Source organism: Streptopelia decaocto, assembly GCF_964273445.1.
Source record: "Streptopelia decaocto genome assembly, chromosome: 6".
Lineage (NCBI taxonomy): Eukaryota > Metazoa > Chordata > Aves > Columbiformes > Columbidae > Streptopelia > Streptopelia decaocto.
Window position 1 is genome coordinate 40,762,209 of NC_138660.1, and position 17,032 is coordinate 40,779,240.

The 17,032-nt window shown below is 43.8% G+C and overlaps 1 protein-coding gene across 5 annotated transcripts in view; it reads right to left on the minus strand.

The window, feature by feature from the left end:
- Positions 1-17,032, minus strand: part of MYO1B (myosin IB) — a 114,646-nt gene that overhangs the window by 92,421 nt on the left and 5,193 nt on the right. Inside the window, exon 1 of one of the 5 annotated variants that reach the window (XM_082057318.1) lies at positions 14,692-14,792. The exons of the other annotated variants lie outside the window; for them this stretch is intronic. The gene's annotated coding sequence lies outside the window, so the exon portion shown is untranslated. Of the gene's footprint in view, positions 1-14,691; positions 14,793-17,032 lie in introns of those variants that run through there. 5 annotated transcript variants of the gene reach the window in all.

Below are 17,032 nucleotides of genomic sequence, written 5' to 3' on the forward strand. Positions count from 1 at the left end.
CTCTCTTTTCTTAAAAGTTCACCTCTCTGAAGCACCAAAAAAATTTTAAACATTCCCAAAATCTTTTCAGAGGTATCACTTGAACTTCTGTATCCCATTAAGACAAATTCTTTAAACTACCAGTCTTGTTTCAATGACCTAATTACTTCCCATACATTGGCTAACACTCAATTTTTGAAGGCTGGAAAAAAAAAAAAGGCCTTCTTAAGCATGGAACTTATTATAGATTGGGTTTGAAGTAAAAAAAAAAAAAAAAGAAATCCTAATATGGGCAATTTCAACCTAAAATTTAAGTTTTAAGTGGTATACCTCATCTACCATTGTGAAATCACATACCACCTACCACACTTCATGCATCACTACTCGGGAATTTCAAGACCAAGAGCAGCCAAACCCATTGAGAACATTCCGGTATCGAAGCTCAGAGGCACGGTTTGCAGAAGAGGTGCACCAACACCATGTCTACTACTAAAAGCTGGATCCTAAAGTTGTATACAAATACTACTTTATCGATACATTTGAAAAGTTCAATTTTATGGTCAAAGGTTATTTTTCAGCTTTTCTTTTCCACAATAATTTAACATCATTCTATGGTTGAAATATTTCCATTAACTTGAGAGCCAGGTATTAGAAACATAGGTGATGAAAAAATTGGACAATAAGCTTAGACATCTTGTTTACCACTGAATTCTCAAAATCACTTGCAATATTTATCTTTGCAAAATCTTCCTTGAAGATTACTGCATCCACTGATATATGATTCATGAATATTCTGATGCATCAATGTTTTTAGCCCCCACTTTGGTGGAATTCATTTAGAATCCCTGCTCTGGTTTAGCTAACAGCAAAGGAAAATCTGGCAACTTGTGGGATAATTTGGTTGCCTGAGGTAATGAGTGGGGAAAAAAAAGCACTTAAACACACATTAAACAATTAGATTTAATTTAATCATGAACTGAATTTAATCCAGTAGAAGAATTTAACAGAAGATCAATACATACAGTGCTTTCAAAATAACAAATACTCATTTTAAATGTAAAAAAAAAAAAAAAATCAAAGCACACTACACAGAAAATAATAAAAATAATCAAACCCTTGCTATATCGTGAGTCAAGACTTTTAGCAACAGGTCACTAAGCTCAGAAACTAAATCCAAATCCCTGTGCAAGCATTTGCCATATATTCAAAGGCGTCTTGCAGCTGGAAAGCTTCTCCCGTCAGCGCTGGTAACAGCGTGCTCACCACATTTTGGAGAACAACGCATAAAAGTCAGCGGCTTCTACCCATATATGTGTTCAAAAAGGTGAAGGTTTCTCAAGAACCATTTTCAAGAACCATAACTATGAGAGGGACAGGACCAAAACACGCTCGCGGTGTCAGAGAGACCAGAAATGGTTGAAACCAGAGCTGTGCTGGGGAGAAAACACCAAATAGGAAATTAGGTTAGAAAAAAAGAACAAGAAGGGGTTTATTTTCTAATGAAGATTGCTGGATAGGGGAAGGTGGATGGAGGTGCTGCTGTCAGGCTCTATTTGGAACTGCGCTGCAATTTCATTCTGACAATTCAATTTAAAATAACCTAAAAATATAACTGGTGCTCTCTCAATTTACCTAATACATTGCTTTTCTGACTGCAACATCTCACTCTGATGAAGAAAAACAGTGTTGTATAAAGATTACAGCTGCAAAATATTAATATAGCAACAAATTAGCTCAGAAAAATATTCCAAATTCTTCCAACACTTACAGTCTGCAAATCAGATTCTTCCTCAAATATTCCCTGATCCCTCCCACACCCACTTACCACTTGAGTCTTCACCCAAATTTACTTTTCTCATCCCCAAAGCAAGCCTCAGCAGCATTTCACAACATCTCCCTTTAGTCACTTGTCAAATCTATTCTTCCTCACTTTGGTCTCCCATCTAGGCCTTCATTCAACAGCGTGAGAACACTTTCAACATGTTCCCATTCCCAGAAAAAAAAAATATTCAGTAACCCTTCTCAGTTTGATCTATGTTGGACAACGTGCTCAAGAGGAGAATGGCTGAGCACGCTAGGATTTAAAATGCTTTTATCCACCCGCTCTCACGTTACACATAGCCTCTTAAAACACAGGCTGTGGTAGCTTATACTTGCAATTCCCACCCAGCTGGGCCAGTGGAACCTATAACATTCTCATCCCTCTTGGCCCCAAGGACGGCATATTAAAAATTAGGCTACACAGCCACAGCAGTCCTGTACCAGGCAATCTGAAATGAGAGCTAATGAAAAATATAAATGGAAGATGCTACAGAGAGCAGGCAAAACCCTCAAAGCCTCATACAATTAAGTTCATGCATCCTCCAAGGGGAAATGAAGTAATGCCCCATTATTAGCATAAAGAATTGTCCAGGGTTTTCCGCATCACCTTCCGACAGTAAAACAGCGACAATTCTCAGCAGGTTCCAACAGACGTGCAGCCCTGAGCGCACGTTTGCATCTGCTGCACTGCAGAGGTGGCTTGGTTTCCGTCTTTTCTGGCGTTGTAGCAAAAGGACGATTTTCCCTACCACCAAAATTGTCACAATAGAGGTACTCACATATGCTTCAAGCTCTAATTAAAAAAAAAAAAAAAAAAAGCCTTTGATTGCACTACCACCAACTCACAGTAGAAAATAACCACCTTATTCTTTTTTATAAAAGTTAATGGGAATAACCTGCAACCAGTAATTCAACAGCAGAGCTCAAACTGATTTCATGTTCCAGGGCTGACCCTGGGCTCCCGTCAGGCTGTAATCACACTTGCCCCCTCACTGCCTTTTTTCTCTGCCGGGGAGCAATCGGCTCAGGCAGAGCAGGGACACCGACAGGCCACCATTGCACAAACCGCTGGGGACACGGTGTCATTACCCAAACAAAACCATACCAAGAGCAACTGCAGCCACCTTGCACTGCTCTTGACAAGCAGAAGTATCAATTTAGGGAGGGACAGGATTTATATTCATCCTGTCCTGCCACCCAGCAAAGCCCACATATCTCTGACCTGCAAGTTCCTTAGTAACTCCTGATGCTGGTTTACCAGGTAAACTGAGGCAGGCTCTGCAGATCAACTCTTCCATTGCCCTTTTCCCTCAAAGTGAGATTTCCTGACACCAGCACATAGGGGAAACATTGATACCATCCCAAATATTTGCTTTGCCTCCAGATCCTCCAACTTTTTAGACTCTGGATGCCGGAGGAGCTCGGTGCACACGGCATCTACCGGTGTCCCTGCTGCCCAGCTACAGATGTGGCTCTGGCTCCATCAACACGCTGAAGAAAAGAGCCTGCAGAAAACAGCAACAATGTTCCCAGCCACCATTTCTTCCTGCAGGAAAAGGGACTGGAGAAACCTGACAGGCAGATTGAAGGCAGGCATGTTGATAGATATCGCAAGAGCAGCAAAAGCACGCTTAAAAAAACCAAAATGCTTCCTCTGACTTCCCAGCTTTGCTTTTGGTTTGGCCAATTTCTGAATATCTCCTGAATTCCTTTTCCTCCCACAATCGTACTGAACAAATCAGCTCTTTCCAAACTGAAAAAAAGCTTATAATTTGAGGCTTTTGATTTAGCTAACGTTTCTCACATCCTACCTACCAAGCAAGAGCTCTTATTTGAAAGCCTTGTGCAACTTCTCTTTATTTTCTGCAGGCACTGAACACCACGCATGTGTATCAGATTCCTCGAGTATGTAACAACAAACAGCTCCAGCAAATTACAAAAGTAAAATGTGACATTACTGAGTATATTTGTATTAAGACTACAGGAATGTTCGCATTCAGCATCAGCTAAATGGGAACGGCTCTTTAGCAACATCAGATCAGCGCAGTGTTGCGCGCCAGCGACCGCAATTTAGATGACAGATTTGCCCAGCAGAATTCCATAGGAGAGACGAATGCTCCACTGGCTCCTGCTACCAAAAGCCACGCATTTAGCTAAAGATTGGGCAATTTTCAAGAAAGAAATAGGCCACTTAAAGTACTGCTGAACAAACAGCTGCAGCCACATGAACCAATATAATTTTTTAGTCGTTTAACAACAGAGGCTTAACTGCAGTTTAGAAAAACTGACAGTGTGATAACGAGAGTTCATTAGGAAGCGTACAAAACGTTCGCTGGGACATCATCTCCTACCAACATAAAGAGTGGCTGAAAATTTCTGCACTAACAGGACTCAGGTTCTTTATAAATGCAAAGGGGAAAGGTTTGGTTGTTGGAGTCTTTTGGTATTTGTTGTGGGGGTATTGTTGGGGTTTTTTGTTTTGTTGAGGGATTTAGGTCGTTCGTTTATTTTTACATCGGCTTGATTACAATCTACATTATGTACTTATTAGCTGTTATCAATCCCCCAAAAGCAAGAGAGATGCCTCTTTCATGCCTCTGTTCATACCCTTTGTCACACTCGCATCACATGAAAGATGCACATCACCTCACCACAAAAAAAAACCTGAAAATAACCTGAGTCATGTATGCAGAAGACACAGCTTTCCCTTCCTTCACTTCCCCATTAAAGACTAATCCATAAGCCCAGAGGAAGGAGTGAGGGGCTGCATTTGCATTTCTCTAAGGCTGCTTTCTCTTATTATACTTTTGCACACTAGTTTGAATAGCACTAACACAGGTATTACCTGCTGTAAAGAGACCATGGGGTATATCTGTTCTGCCATTTCGCCTTTACACTCCCAGCAGTACAGGTTTTCAAATTACTTCTAATAATTATTTCGCAACCACGACACAATAACTGCCACCAGTAATGGCACTCAGGAGTTGACCTATTTCCTAAATCAACTTGCAGCCTCACTTAAACTCACCTGGGTCCATTGTACAGTCACGCCAGGTTTGGGAAAAAATATTTGGTCCTTCAACATTGCTAAGGCACTCTGCTGTAGCACCTGATAAAATACAGGCTTTAAAATAATCAAAACATGCTTGGTGCTCCATTTTTACTCTGCAAAAGTTCCTTTATATTTGGGATTATATCGACAGGCTTCAAAGATTATTGGTGTGGAGTAGCCTTTTTCATATTATTCTGCAGCCTGACTTTTCTATTTTTACTATTTATTAATGACTTGTGTTTGACAGGGAGAACACCTTGGGCATTTTCAATGTCTAATGCATCTGGAAATAGGTCTTCACTAACAAGGCTGTTTGCAGTCCAAAATTCTGGTCAAATTCCCACTGACTTCAGCAGAAACAAGATCCACGGTGGTTTCTGACGTTTGGGCTTTTCTTAGTCATTGTCTAACCACTGAGTTTTATAATCATTCCAGGTCCACATCTACAGAAAAGGATAAAATATTCAGGAATAGGGGTGGTCTCTTTTTGGCACATGCCTTGTTAAGATTCTCTTGAATCTTTCTCAAAATAAGGAGCAAAACGTGACTGCAAAACTAAAAGTTGTCAGAGGTCTTCTTGCCCTAAACCAAAGACTAGATTTCAGATTAACGGTGTTATTCGGAGGTGATTTTTTTAAAGTTGTCGGAACAGTACAGAACATGAACATGAAGAAAACACCCTCATTCTTTCAAAAAAAGAAAACCCACAAAAATTAGCTTTTACTAGTGGATATCTGAACTCCACTAAGCAGGGGGTGCCCTTTTAAACTGATCATCTTTCAAGCTGCCGCTTAAGGTTTCCTGCCAGTTTTTCAGGATCCTGCCCAATCCAAAGGTTATGTTTGCATAGCTGTTGCAGAACAGGGGCATGAAAACCAAGGTAGCACTTATTTATTTTGGGGGAATCTTCTTTGTTTGTTGCACGTGACGCACCAGCAGCTCGCTACCACACCAGTGCTTGCCTTCCAAAGATCCTTCAGTAGCAGATCTGCACCAAATACCACTTAAAAACAACCAGTCCTCACAAATCAAAACATTTCTTTCAAGTGAGGTTTTGCTCCTTTGGGAGCAATGCAGCAATCAACTGTAATCTGTATTTTTCATTTATACTTTTATTATAACTGGGTTTTTACTTTCACACATACCTGATACAGGCAAAAGAAATCTACTCATGGTTGGGCAACTGGAGTGAATACAAATGATGTCATGTCACTAAGGTGGATATTAAGAAATGTCTTAATACTAGAGGGTTAAAATACCAGAGCACCTGCTAATCTTCTCCTCAAACATTTGTGTGCATTCCCTGTCCATGATAAGCCTTGAAGATATGCGGAATATGAAATAACAGAGCAGGTAACACAGCAGCTTCGCTCAGCTGCCATGAGCAGAAGGAAGAGCAGCCACAGAACCAAAGTCATCACGGCGGTCACTGAAACAGACTTAGAACTGGGCACAGACAAACACGAAGCTCATCAGGAGCTTCAGGAAACGCAGATTCCAGAAGCAGCATTGGTGCCTCTGTCTACCCACCACCAAACTACCTGTGACAACCAAGCGTACCCGTTAACTCCTCGAGCAGCTGGGAGACACCGTCACACTCAGACAGTTACCCACAGAGCAGGGTCCAAGTTTCCACACGCCCGTATTCTCCTCCAAGCACTACAAGTCTGAGTAAAGCTCAAATTTACATGGCTGAAAGCACCGTATATTTCCACACCATTCACTTTCCTTTTCCATTTAAAACAGAAGGAAAAGAAGTCACCCGAACACCACTCCAGAGATCTCATTCTTGCTCGCTGCAATTTTCCCCTCCTGGAAACCACAGCCGGCAGGCTCCTGGTGACATCTATAAATAATATTTGTCTTATTTTAACCCAGTATTTTATAAAAATAAGACAAATTATGCTAGCTGTACAGGTCTTGGCCTATGTGTCTACTCTGTCATACATACCTAATGCTGAATTTCATTCAAAGGAAAAAGGAGTAAAGGAGAACAGAATAGCTGATTTTCTACACATTTGTAAAATCAAGCATGGAAGGAGGTTCGAGCATCTGCATCCCATCAGAGATGTGGGCTGCCAGGAGAACAAACACCTTGTTAAGTACCACTGAGCCACTGCAGCAGCATTTCACAAGATTCACGAGTTGCAGAAAAGCTTTAAATGGAAATTTTTGCTTCTTTGCAAGTCAAGCCATGCAAGAGAAAAACCTGTGGGAAGTCAGACTTGATTAGTCCCATTTCTCCCAGGACCAGCTGCCAAGGTAACAGAACGGTGCGGAGTCTCACCCTACAACTTGCCATCACTGTCTATTCTGCACATTGGTTTCTCTCCAGTAAGACAATGCTATTTTTAATGAAAAGCAGGGGAGAATATTTTTTTCTTTTTTTTTTTTTTTTAAGGATGCAAGTGTTACAGGAAGAGGAAGTAATATTTGCCTAAATCCATGCTAAAAAAAAAAAATCTATTTAAGGGCAGAGGAAGCTCAGACACATTACATGTACTGTTAGACATGTTTGCTTGTCTCAGGTGTTAAATGATATCCAGAGTTTTGTCATTTCCGTTCCCAACAGTCATTTTCAGTAAGACACCTGAAATCACAGGATCAAAGTCATCAGTTTTTAAACCAAGGTCTCTCCAGCTATCCCTGGGTATCTGTTATCAACAGACACCTCGAACAACAGGGGCACTTCAAGAAGCAGCATTTCAACACGCAGTAATCATATTGCTCTTGTCCAGACAGCTCTGAAGTTAGAAGCCAGTACACAAGTGTTTAGATTAACATCTTGCATGATAAATAAAGGCATTTACAAATGAAATGTAACACTTTGCAGATTTAGAGAGGGACACCTTCCTATAACATCACCAGAAAGCACCTCCCTTCCCCAGAATGAAAACAGTCGGTCTCACAGCAGAGAAACTCAAAATCTACCCAGATGTACTGAGTTTTCCCTCACTTTGTTCCAGCAAGAATTATCATCTGGCGGTTTTAGGAAGCAAAAAGATCTATTGACATGGCATACACACAAGCTTCCCCGTGGCAGAAACCTGGTACGAGGAGCTCCAGCTCTGCCTTTGCTTGCCTAAAGACTTTCCAGGTTTTCTCCCAGAGTGAACTTTGTTTTACCGCAGCCTTGCGCTCCTTGATCACCGAAGGAAAATCTCCAGAGCCCTTTTAACTCCCGCAGCCCGACCGTCTCTGAAGAGAACAATGGCAATAGCAGCTATAACTGTTCTGTGTGTTTGAGGCCAGTGCCAAAACCACTGTATCATACAGTCCTGAGTACTACACTGCATTACTCTAGAGCTGATGTTTCATGAGATGTAGTACCTAAATGTATTCATGGTCAGCTAATATCCACTTCTTGCTTGGGCTAATGCTATAGGGTGCTTTTTTTGTTTTCGTTTTAAATTTAAATGTGTTTTCTTGCCTCACAGGAAAATCTTTAGAGATTCATTCTGAATAAAGCATAGCCGGGATGGTTCGTTTTCCTCTCAGCAGCTTCTCCATTTCCCCGACCATCCCAGTAGCTCTCTTCTGCTCCCACTTCTATTTGAGCCCATTTTTGCTGAGCAGGGTTCGCCAAGGCTGTACAGAGAATTCCTGGGATGCTGTGGCAGCGATATTTCCTCATGACAACTGTGAATGTTCCTTCCAAGAGAAGGGGATTCACTCTCACGCTCCTCACTGCTCTTTTTTCCTTCTCCAAAGTTTCACCTGGTAACAGCACTTCCCTGGCTTAACCCATGTGACTAAGCTCAGCTGCTCCATCCGTCACAGACCCGTTTTCACAGGTAAAAACTAGGAAGGGTCTCCAGACACCAGCAACCAACTGGTTAGTGGTTTAGCTGTAAGGTTGAACTAATTTAGCTTCTAGTTTTCCCAGAAATGTTCTGCCTCTCAACCCCTACCATCTTCCTTCTGACCTTTCTCCAAGCCTCTCCTGATAAGAAGGGAAGCACCTGGTACTCCCAGGTATTTCTTCCTTCACATCGCAGCACGAGGCCCACTAGAAAAAGCTTTTTTCTCTGCCCTCCAACAAGAACCTCCAGTAAAACTACTTGGCAGATGGTTAGCTGGCCCCTGGAGTCCCAGAAAAAAAGGCATTTCTTCAGCCTTCAGTACAGAAAAGACATGGAGCTGTTGGAGTGGATCCAGAGGAGGCCACCAAGATGATCAGGGGGCTGGAGCATCTCCCGTATGAGCACAGGCTGAGAGTTGGTGTTGTTCAGCCTGGAGAAGAAAAGGCTCCAGAGAGACCTTATTGTGGCCTTTCCGTACTTAAAAGGGGCCGATAAGAATGATGGGGACAGATTTTTTAGCAGGCTGTGTTACAACACGACAACGGGTGATGGTTTTAAACTAAAGGAGGGGAGATTCAGGCTGGACAGGAGTAAGAAATTTTTTACCCTGAGGGTGGTGAGAGCCTGGCCCAGGTTGCCCAGAGAGGTGGTGGATGCCCCATCCCTGGAGACATCCCAGGCCAGGCTGGATTGGACTCTGAGCAACCTGATCTGGGTGAAGATGACCCTGCTCATGGCAGTGTTGAGCTGGATGAGCTCTGAAGGTTACTTCCAACTCAAACTATTCTATGAGCTCCCAGCCAGCATCACCAACACCTCTCTGTTAATCTTTTTATTTGCTTCCACAGAGGAATGGAGAGGATTAATACCAACTCCACTCCCTTCAAAAGGTCTCCTAAAACCAGAACTAACTTCTCATTACAGTGCCATCCAAAGAGTCCTTACACAATAAGGACTTTCAAGATACCTCTTTGATCTAAAAAGACCCCATTAACAGTCCTACAAATTGTTTTAACACAAAGGCATTAGAATACAGGGAGCAGGTGCAACTTCCTTTGCCCACACTTTCCCAAGATACGCAATTCAACACGGAGTAGTTTCCTTGTTTCATTTCTGAGGTACGGGTTTTTCAAAGGTCAGTGGAAAAGTTATAGCACAGTATCAGGACATTACATGTGCTCCACTGTGCACAAAAAGATGGTTACCTTAAGGTCAAGATTTACAAGGACGTTCAAACACCAGTCTGCTCTTTCAGACACAAGAACAGACTCCATAAAGACAAATAAAAGGGTAGGAATGTTTCAGGATGTGACTGCGCTGTACCTGTGTTTATCCCCATTGTGGTAAACCCTGCAGTTTAAATTATTCTTACCCGCAGTAGCACTTTAGAGCATACAAACTATGAAAATCATGGAAAATTACACAAAAAAGAGCAGCGAGAGAAAAGCAAGAGAGCATATAGAGCATATTTGTGAGCCCAAGAAACTTGTACCAATGCTGACCAGGCTGTGGTCTCAGACTTTTAAAAACTGCTTTCTGCTGACAGTAGGGAAAAATGAGTCTCTCTTTGTTACTGTATTTAGAAAATAAAGAAATCTACAGCAAGCAATTCTGATAGCAAAGGACCCACCAATCCTCCTGTTAGTCAGCAGCTATTCCTCACAATTATCTCTTCTTTTTCTCCTTCCTATATGCTTTTCATTTCTTCCTGCTAGCTTTGCTTTTTGTGGTCCTATTGCCCAGCACCATAAGGATTTCTGCTAACATAAGGCCCTTGTAAGGGCTGTTGCCTGTAAACGAGAGGGAGAACAAGGCAAAGTTTTTTAAGATAATTAGTACATCCACACCCCAAAGCAATTCAGAGGCAACACTACACAAAGTCAGGGACAAGGCAATCAGCAAGATACACCCAACTCCCCACCCCTGCAAAGGAGAAAAATCTTTGTGGCAGTCAATGTTTCTCACCTTCAGTTCCTTGGGACTCTGGATATTTATATTACTTACTTCGGGCCCTCGGTTTGTTTGCTGAAATGTTAAGTCTGACTGCTTAGGCTACAGGCCACCTCTGGATTGCATTCATCCCAAAGGCTCGAGCACTAGTATGTGTGTACACACATGTGCACACGTTTTCCGCTGAAGAGAAAGGATGCTGCTCCTGCCTCTGGGGTCCATCGCTTCTGCTACACTGTCTGCACGGCATGATGCTCCAACCACTCTGCAGCTGAAATATGCAATTCTTAAATCTACTAATCTCTGACACCTTATTTTGAAAGTTAAATCCCTCTGATTGAAACAATTTCATCACCACAGCGACTTTGCCAGTGGAATTAAAATGTAGCACGAAACGGACACAAGTTTACTTGCTGATGCCATATGAGAAATTTCCCAGTAACAAGGAGTTGGGAGAGGCAGAAAGTTCAAGCATCTGCAAAGCTTTCTCCAAAAGGCATGCCACTAACTTTTCACATGCAAAAAGACAATCTGGATGGTTCTAGCCCTGCAGCTGGATGATATATCATGATATATCAGTCTAAAACATCGCGTGTGCAGGCAGCTCCAAAGACTCTATAGTTACTTAAACAAAGATAAGCAGAAGGTGAGGCTAAACTGCTTGGACTTACAAGTTTCTTCAAAGACGGAGTAAAGGATCAAAAATGGCAGGAGCCACTGAAAATGGCCATGCATACCACAAAAGTACACTCCTGCTCTGCCGAGTTACAGAGAGGTTTCCTTTATTTGCTCTGTGAGCAGAAGTACTTCTCCTATTGAAAGGGAAAACAACTTAATATACTACTTTCATACGTTTTTATATATGTGAAAGCACATGGGAAGGTTCTGAGAACCTCAACCTTCTCTTCTCCCATCGCTCTCCCCCAGGATGGGGCTAAAGTCCAACAGCAAAAAAGAAGCAATCTGGGTCTCCACACTTGATCCAGACACCAAAATCTGGAGTCTTAAAAAACAAAAGAGCAAAGCTGCCGCAGTCTACAAGCCAAGTGGGCCTAATGGTCAAACTCACCAGGAAAGATTCACAAAAAGACCCTTTTTGCAGTTCAAATATTCTGTTTAACAGCTATTTCACAGCATACAACAGAGAATTGCAACCCTTTCCACTATCACATCAGCACGAATTAAAAATCTTTACTTTTACTCTTTTTTTTTCATTCTGCAAAACAAAAGAAAATTCATGTTATTCTTTACTGCTTCTTCATGACGAAGCATGCCTTGATGTTAGTTTATACACCAGAAATCAAGCTCCGGTTTCCTTCTTTTTCGAGGATGTGAATGGAGAGGTTCCATAAGGGTGTAATAGGAGCTGTTACTTCCTTTCCCAGTTGAAGACAAAAAGCTGCGGATCAGGTTACAGACTCGAGGGCTGGTCACCGTTACTGCAGCCTTCCTCAATTTTTTGGTCTCAACAAACAGGATAGATACTTAGATACCTTTTATTTCCAAGTAAGAAGGCTCTGAGAATTTAAAAAACTAAGTACATAGCAGGGTGGGGGGGAAGCCTTTATTTCTGCCATTCATCAAACTCAGGAAATTCCCTAAGCTTGACGCATGTAATCACTCAAGTCACCATTTTCCATTTCAGTTTGTTCTTCGTTAGCACAATAAAAAGGATGAATGAAGTATAAGGTAAGACTTATAGGATGGTCTGACACGTGAGCTGCACTAAGTAAGCTCAGCACACCAAGCGAGCGCTTAACTTTGGGTGTCAAAAGCATTTATCCCAGCTCTGACCACACAGGACAAGCAAAAGGAGGCATCTCAGGGTGTCCAGACTGGCCTGCACGAGCACCGAGCTGTTCTCCAAACCGTCCCTTCTCCACCTTCTTCCCCAATTCCCAAGCCACTGCTGTTGCTGCTGCAGAAGGGAGATGAGATCACACTCCAACCAGGAGGAATTTCTGTTCCCACAGAGAAACCGGATGATCTCAGAGGATCATGTGAAGCAAGTCCATGACACTTCCATGAGGCAGAGCATCACCACGACACTGCCAGCAGTTTCTCCAAAATGCACAGTGGGAAAAATTAATGGCTTTGCTTGTGTTTCCAATTTTTCTCTCCCACTTCCTCCTCTCGTTTGCCAGACTTTTATTTTCCTTTCCCCCAGAAGCACTAGTAGGCTTGCAATGTGCATTTGCCCTTCTGCAGGGAATTACATCAAGTCTTGCACAACATTTGAAAGGGCCAACACACACAGCTAAATCAAACTACCTGGCATTCTTTCCTCACGGAGTTCTTCCCCACAGATGTGATTTAACAAGGTGTCTCACCCAAAAAAAAAAAAAAAAAAAAAAAAAAAGACAAAAAAGTCAAGTTTCTGTGATCCAAGCCAATTTTACAAGTTCTTTCACCTTTGCCTTGCAGAGCACTCAATCTGTTTGTGGTGCCCATACAGAGCCAGAAGCTGTTAGGATGTCTACCAAATACACCACCAAACACCACAAAGGTTATTTCCAGAAACATCTTCTTTCCCAAGGACTGGGGGAAGCTTGTGGTAACCAACACATCAGTACTCGCTACTAGATGATAAACCCTGACATGAGTGGTGACCACTGGATGCTACTCTGGGAGTAACGGGAACGCTACAACTATGACACAGAATCAAGCCAGAGGCAGCACGTTGCATGAAGCACTAAATTAAAGTCATTCTGAAACTCAAGCCTGGGACAACTGGAAATAAAAACACATGAAGAGAAGGGCATTGTTACCTTTAATATGTTTTAAAGCAGCCAAATGCTGAACTCTAACAGATGGGTTGGACTATTTTTATTCCCTAACACTGCACGCTTTTGGGGAAAGCCTTGTTTTTGACACAGGGCTTGACAAAGTGATGATTCATCCAGGGAAGGATGGGCAGCTTGTTGCCAGCCTTAATTCACAATTAACAATAGGACCAGCCGGATATGGGAAACTCATGATTCAACACAAAAATTGCAGAGTCAGCCATTTTACCTGACTTTTACATCTTCCAGTGGTAATTCCTAATATAGATGTATCTTAAACAGTTTCTGCAACAAACACTGTAAGAGCAGCTAGCTTTTGTTTCATACTGTTATGATTGTCCTTTCAGATGGCAGTCATATACAGCAATTGACTTAACCACATCATCTGAAATTGCAAAGAATTAAATTACTCGAAAAAAGCAAACAATGTGCATTGTGGATGGACAGGCGCCCACATAGGTACCATGGGCAAGACAAGCAAGCGCTGCACCTACATTGTGACCAGTCCTGTGGGCCCTGCTAGGGTGGCCCTTGTTTTGTGTGGGGGAGTCCGGACACTCCAAGGAACAAAAGGATGCCCTTCCCAAAACACAGCGGCAGCAGATGTCTTACCCCGAATCCCGACAGCCTCAGTCCCCGTAGGCGCAGACAGATGGTCTTACTCGGGAAGCTGTACCAAGGCAAGCTCTTTTGGACAACAACCCTGCCCTGGAAAGCACTTCCCCTAAGACTCTTCTCCAAAAGTTCCCCGACGGTTGAATTTATCATCCTGCTCCAAGTTACGGACGCTCTTCCCACGGTCCTTCCCTCTTCCCCGAGCCCGCTCTTTTGAACTGAGCGAAGACATGCACACACGGTAATTATTTTAGACAAGAAGAAACAGATGCCACGGTCTCTTTCCAGAAAAAGCACACACACACACATTCTTGTTTTAAAGGGTAAAATCCGGACCATCCCTGCGTGTGTGCACATCAGCTTTCGTGCCTAAATTTAAGCTGCCTCAAGCCCACAGCCATTCACCACACGCTAACGAAAGCCAAAACTCCCGTAAACCGCTCCAAAGCCGCAGGTTTTGCCCCGGGAAGATCCGCCCAGGAGGCGCCAGGGTTCCCGCGCTCGGCACTCGGACCCCGGCACCGCCGCTCCCCTCTCCCGAAGGACCCGGCGCCGAACCCCGCCATCCCAAACCTCTGCAGCACCGTCCCCCTCCACCCCATCCCATCCCGGGATCCGCGCCTCGCGGCCCCCAACAAAGGAAGCCGGGGCCGGCCGTGCTTGCAGGGGGGTCCCGGGAGAGCCGTACCTCCGCAGCCCAGGGCGCTGCCCGCCGTCCCGCAGCTGCCCGACGCCTCCCGCCCGGAGAAGCCGCGGCAGAGCGGAGCGGGCGCAGCCCCGGCCCCTCCCCGCCCGCCTGCGAGGGGCGGAGGCGCCACCGCCCCCCGGCCCCAGCCCCGCAGCGCCGCCCGGCGGGAACGCTCCGGAGCGACGCGAACCACCCCGGGGCCGCGAACGGGCTGCCCCCACCCTCGGCCAAATCCACCCCCAGCCTCGCCCTGTGCCGTAGCTGGTTCCCCGGGTGGCCCCTCACGGGCTGAGCCACGGCAGGTGCCCCCGAGCCAGAGTCACAGAATCACAGAACAGTTTGGGTTGTAAGGAAGCTTCCAAGCTCATGCAGTGCCACCCCTGCCATGAGCAGGGACATCTTCACCCAGACCAGGTTGCTCAGAGTCCCGTCCAGCCTGGCCTGGGATGTCTCCAGGGATGGGGCATCCACCACCTCTCTAGGCAACCTGGGCCAGGGTCTCACCATCATCAGTGTCAAACGTTTCTTCCTCATGTCTAGCCTGAATCTCCCCTCATTTAGTTTAAAAACATCACCCCTTGTCCTATCATAGAAGCATTTCAGTTGGAAGAGACCCTCGGGATCATCAAGTCCAACCATAACCTAACCTAACTCTAGCACGAAACTGTGTCCCTAAGAACCTCGCCTAAACACCTTTTAAAGCCCTCCAGGGATGGTGACTCCACCACTGCCCTGGGCAGCCTGTTCAAATGCCTGACAACCCATTCTGTGAAGAATTTTTTCCTAATATCCAGTCTAAACCTCCCCTGGCACAACTTGAGGCCATTTCTTCTTGTCCTATTGCTACAGGCCCTGCTAAAAGTCTGTACCCATCTTTCTTATTGGCCCCTTTTAAGTACGGGAAAGCCACAATAAGGTCTCCCCAGCACCTTCTCTTCTCCAGGCTGAACAACCCCAACTCTCAGCTTTTCCCCATAGCTGAGCTGTTCCAGACCTCTGACCATTTTTCTGGCCTCCTCTGGACCCACCCCAACAGGTCCTCCCCAGATCTGCCCCACGTGCTGCAAGGAAGGGGGGGCACACCCATCCCGTTTGCTGTACGACTCACACCTGTAAACATCTGAAGTTCCCCAGCTCTACCCTGGCATTAATTGGGGGGTTTTGTGTACTGTTCACCTTTAGCCTCCAAAAACTAAACAAAAAGACTGACCTATTTTAGTGTGAAATGCAATATCCCCAACTACATTTCTGCAATAATGTTTTCAGCACCTCCTCAAAACATACCAGCATTTTAAATGTAAGCACCCAAAGTATTTACAGCAAACTTTGACATATCTTATCTGCCCAACCCTGCCCCTGATAAGCACCATCAGCCATCAACAATGTAGGGTGACTCCCCCATTCTGTGAAAAGAGGGGAAAAAAAAAAAAAAGAGAAAGGAAAAAATGTTAAAAGCCCTGAAAGTGGGTCTGAGGGAAAATAAGCAGACATCTCTCCCCACCCCCATAAAAATTCCCCAAGGCACAGATGAGACAGGGCAGTATTTAGGTCTATATATTACACTCACACACTTCCTGGCAAAATACCCTACGTGAAAAATTTCACCACATGTACTTTTTCCTAAGAAAGCAACTACCACATGATCTTTTTGTTATTTTTTTCATGATTGTGAGTAGGCTTTTTAAACTGACCAAATTACATACAAAAAGAACTACTGTATTAAAAAAAAAAAAAAAAAACCAAACCACAAACAAACAAAACAAAACACTGCAAATTTGTAGTAACACTGATGTAAAAGGAGTGAAAGGTAAATCTGGCTTTTTCTCTGCTCTTTATACCTACACACACTCCACTTGCTCCTGAGAGAGACAAAAAGGGCTGAACCATTGCCCTGTTTCCGAGCTGGCTTGTTTTTAAAGAGCAACAAGCTTCAGTTCAGCTACAAGCGAACCCTGTGTTTGACAGGTAACAGTGAAGAGGACCTGAACTCCTGGCACACAAGCAAAACTCTTCATATGGAGTAGAAATCCAGCTTACAGCACCAGATTCACAATGATCAGAACCATACAGTAAAGGTACAAAATGCATTATAAAAGCCTTTCTCATTAAAACACTCCCGTTACTTCAAAGTCAATACTGTATTTTCAGTTACGTATACTATTCCTTACTAGCCCTTCTGCATATAGAAAGATACTGCATTCTCACACAAATTTGCAAATCTGTAACTATATAAATATTAGAGACAGCTTTTGATGAATTCTAGAAAACAGAGCTCTACAGCCCTACAAATGCATAGACTCATCACTGTTTTATTATCTGTAGATACTCTGAGCAGATGCTT